The sequence below is a fragment of the Palaemon carinicauda genome, chromosome 11 (assembly GCF_036898095.1).
Source record: "Palaemon carinicauda isolate YSFRI2023 chromosome 11, ASM3689809v2, whole genome shotgun sequence".
Lineage (NCBI taxonomy): Eukaryota > Metazoa > Arthropoda > Malacostraca > Decapoda > Palaemonidae > Palaemon > Palaemon carinicauda.
Genome location: NC_090735.1, coordinates 17,121,001 through 17,126,000, shown reverse-complemented (window position 1 = coordinate 17,126,000; position 5,000 = coordinate 17,121,001).

Here is a 5,000-nt window from a genome sequence, read left to right as displayed (position 1 = left end):
ATGTAGGTTTTAAAACTAATTGGATTTTGTTGACATATTTTCCCATTTTAAAGGCTTAAAGGCCGCTCAAGAATGGCAGAGGCAAGGCACAGTGACATTGCCCTATCGAGCAGAACAATGCCCTAGAGACTGATCATATGATCAGTGCTCAAACCTCCTCTCCACCCAAGCTAGGAACAAGGAGGGCCAGGCAAGGGCTGCTGATGACTCAGCAAATAGACGTATAGGCTACCTCAAACCCACCATTCTTAGCTCACAAGGATAGTGAGGTTGCAGTGACCAAAGAAACTAACGAGTTCGGTGAAAGACGCATATTTAAAATTACCCTTAAAATAGCGTGAGCTCATTTCAAGTGAAAAATTAACAGCTTAATTTACTTTATTTCTCATAATGATAAGTCTCTCTCTCTCTCTCTCTCTCTCTCTCTCTCTCTCTCTATATATATATATATATATTATATAATATATATATATAAATATATATATATATATATATATATATATATATATATATATATAATATATATATATGATATATACACGTATATATATATGCATATACTGTATATATTTGTTGATACAGTATATGCATATATATCTGTACTTACACACACACACACACACACATATATATATATATATATATATATATATATATAAATATATATGTATATATATATGTATATGCATACATACATACATATGTGTGTATGAAAATAGTAGGGCATTAGCCTAAATATATCTAATACATCCTTAACTAATTCAGCTTCACTCTCTTTAAGCTCCCCTGTCAACAACAGTAACCCGAAAGGATCAAAGTAGAAGGTCTCGCCAAGCCTCTTGCTCTTTCTTGAAGAGGAGGCCCCTGGACTAGATCCTCTTAATGAAGCGCCATCATAATTTATCGCCAAAGGACCTTTTAAGCTTCCCACGCCCTTCCACCCTCTTCATCCCCGCCCCCCGCGTCAATTCTCTCTCTCTCTCTCTCTCTCTCTCTCTCTCTCTCTCTCTCTCTCTCTCTCTCTCTCTCTCTCTCTTAATGATATTCACACATTCAACGAGAATGTAATTATAAACTTTTAGAGTTTGCTTGAAATTAAATTCAGGGCCTTAAAAGAGAGAGAGAGAGAGAGAGAGAGAGAGAGAGAGAGAGAGAGAGAGAGAGAGAGAGAGAGAGATTGAGAGAGAGAGAGAGAGAGAGAGAGAGAGAGAGAGAGAGAGAGAGAGAGAGAGAGAGAGTTGGGTTTTTGATTGATTTTATTGTAATAAATTTCTATGTTTTACCACCTTTCTTGACCATTGGAAGACAAAAGGAAACATACATAGGTCATCCAATTCTATTCCAAATATTTTGACTAATAAAGAAGATAACGAAAACTTTACAAGAGAATTACGATATTCTCCTGAGAATATTTTTTTTTTATAAACTTTACGTTTCATACATTTTCTGCAGGTAAGCAAAACTGATTAATGAAAGCTTTGAAAATTATAAAAAAAATAAACTGAAAACATGTAAGCCTTTACAAGAAAATATTGCATAACAAAACAAGCCTCTTTAAGCTGTATAATATGTAGACTTATGCAAGTTTAGTACAAGTTCATTTAGAGTTATTAGTAGTTATCAATAGTTACGTAGTGATATATTCCTACTTAGACGGTGCAAATGCCCTTTCTTGAAATCTATAAAGCAAATAATCACTGTAATACAATCAGATGCTTCTTTTGCTAAACAAATCCCAATTTGAGGAAATGCACACAAATACACAAATGAGCATCCGGACATAAATATATACAGTATATATGTACATATATATATGTATATGTATATATATACATATATATATATATATATATATATATATGTATATATATGTATATATATATATACTGTGTAAATATATATGCAGTATACATATACATATACATGCATACATACATACACACATATATATATATATATATAATATATATATGTATATATATATGTATATATATATATATATATATATATATATATATATACTGTATATAAATAAATAGGTAGATAAATCTTCACATATATACTGTACATATAGACACACCTAGTTACAAGCTCACACACATACTATAAATATATATATATATATATATATATATATATATATATATATATATATATATATATATGTATATATGTGTGAGTATGAGGGCCTTCATGCTACATACATTAAGCCATGCTTCAGTCAGTGATTCACTCTGTTGTTTTCCCAGCCCAGTTGCATACCTTTCCTCAGTCCATTTTTTCATTAACATCATAAAGCCCCGAAGGTACTGAGCCGTTATAAATCAAACACCAGACTAAGAGGATAATGGTTGTATAAATCACTTCTGTGAATGCCATCAAGAAAATAGTTTATAGCCAGAGAGAGAGAGAGAGAGAGAGAGAGAGAGAGAGAGAGAGAGAGAGAGAGAGAGAGAGAGAGAGAGAGATTGTTATTAATGAATGTTATATTTGAATATTTTCCACCGTTTGAATTTCATAGTTAATAATGTATTCAACTTTCATAAGCAAAATGAAGAAAAAGATTCCATGGTTATATCTTTTTTCAGTCAAAATAGAATTTATCGTTATTGACGAGTTTGTAAATGTAAATAAATGCCATGAAGAAAAATTGAAAACTATTAGCATCACTAGATTACTTTTGTTCCTGTTAATGGAAGAAAATATATCAATAATTGTAGTGTTATGATTTTTTACCAATTTTTTTTTACTTAGACTCAAAATTGTACAGCATTATTGGTTAATAATTCTACATTTTACCTTAATATCAATTGTCGAGACGAGAGAAAATAAGACTAAGAGAACGTCGAAGCTATTGTGTCTATAATTTTAGAAATGGTTGCATGCAAAGAGCGGCATCTGTAATTGGAAGTTGAATTTTAATTCAATGTGGAAAAACGGTCTTTGATAAATCACTGGCCTAATTTTATTTTCTGAGCTACAGTTAAAAAAAATAGACTAAAGGTTTATATTAAAGTCTGAACGAGAGATAACCACACCTTGATCTAAGAAATATAGATATGATAGGAAATCACCACATTGAGAAATCCCTATGAAGCTGCAAATACAAGTTAAACTGTAATTTAAGAAATCCCCATACCTGCACTGTTAAAAATTTGCATTGAAATAAAAAAAAAAAAAACCGGTAAATGCCTGGCAAACACTTGTTCCAGGATTTTTACCGTTTTATTACGGCAAAATTTTAAGTGTATATGGTACAGTATCATATACGCTGTTAAAAATTTGCCGTAAAAACGGTAAAAAATCCTGGAACAAGTGTTTGCCAGGCATTTACAGTTTTTTTTTTTTTTCATGCAAATTTTCAACAGTGTGCGTGATCCCACGAAACAGCCATTCCGGAAATGATTACAGCGAAGATCTCCAATGAAACAGCAATTGCAAGTCCGGCCTATGGAACTGTGCAGCTAATTAACCTGGAATGAAGATCTGCACCAAACCGTAAGTTCATAATTGGGGCCGCCCGAGGGAAGGCCAGTGAATTGGCCCTTTCCAGTTACGTTAGGATTTGTAGGATATCGGAAAGTATGAGGAAGCAGGAGAAGGAGATGTAAAAACGACAAGAGACTATGATAATGGACAGATAGTGGAAAAGTTTCGTATTCAGAGAAAAGATCAATAGACGTTACTTTTAATATTGAACAATACAGACAGACATCTTGAATTTGATATACAATCATCATATTTGTATCCACGTATTATTTGGTTTGGATACGACGTTTAAATTTAATCTTCCTGTTAATTCTAATTATTTTTCCATTAAACTGTTTCATATCTGTATGTGAATATTTCATAAAGCGTATCTACAGTTTATTATAAACTAATGCTTTTTATAATGTCACACTTTTGGATATTTTGCAAGTAGGAAATAAACAGATAGATAGATAGAGAATAGATATGTAAACAGACGAACAGATCAATGGAGAGGAAGAAAGGATGAGAAAGACATTTACTATAAATTTCTGTTATTTATAGCGCCACACTTTTGGATGATCTACCAGTAGGAAATAAATAGATAGAGAAATATATAGATATATAGAGAATAGATATATAGATAGATAGACAAAGCAATGGAAATGAAGAAAGAATGAGAAAGGTTTTTATTATGAATTGTTGATATTTATATATATATATATATATATATATATATATATATATATATATATGTATATATATATATATATATATATATATACATGATAAATTTTGCAAATTTAGACGTGTTTTTTCATATTCAAATAAGCCATATGTTTTTGATACATTAATGTCTGGATTCTCTTAACGACCTCGGGATCAGAACCCCAGGCGATATCACACAAAGACAAGAGCTTGTGCCCGGGTGGGAGTCGAACCCTGGTCCGGCAAACTTGTATAGATAGTGACTAAACCACTTTTTTCGTGGCCAAGTGGTTTAGTCACTGTCTAGACAAGTTTGCCGGACCAGGGTTCGACTCCCAGCCGGGTACAAGCTCTTGTCTTTGTGTGATATCGCCTGGGGCTCTGATCCCGAGGTCGTTAAGAGAATCCAGACATTAATGTATCAAAATTATATGGCTTATTTGAATATATATATATATATATATATATATATATATATATATATATATATATATATATAGATAGATGGATAGATAGATAGATAGATAGACAGATCAAGGAAGATGAATTAAGAATGAGAAAGATTATAATTACATAAACGTAGTGATAAACAAACACTTCCACCATACTACCCACCTTCTGTGAATACTAAATGAGACCTTGGATTAATGTGACAAAAAATACGAGCTTGTTCACCAAAGGAGTAGCATTGTTGAATAATCAAATCGGGTACTCTCTTGAAGAGCAAGTTCTATTCTTATAATCATCAGCCAATAACTTTATTCAAATGTAGAATCAGCTATTAATGTAATCTGAAACAAATATAAAATAATATTGTACTGCAC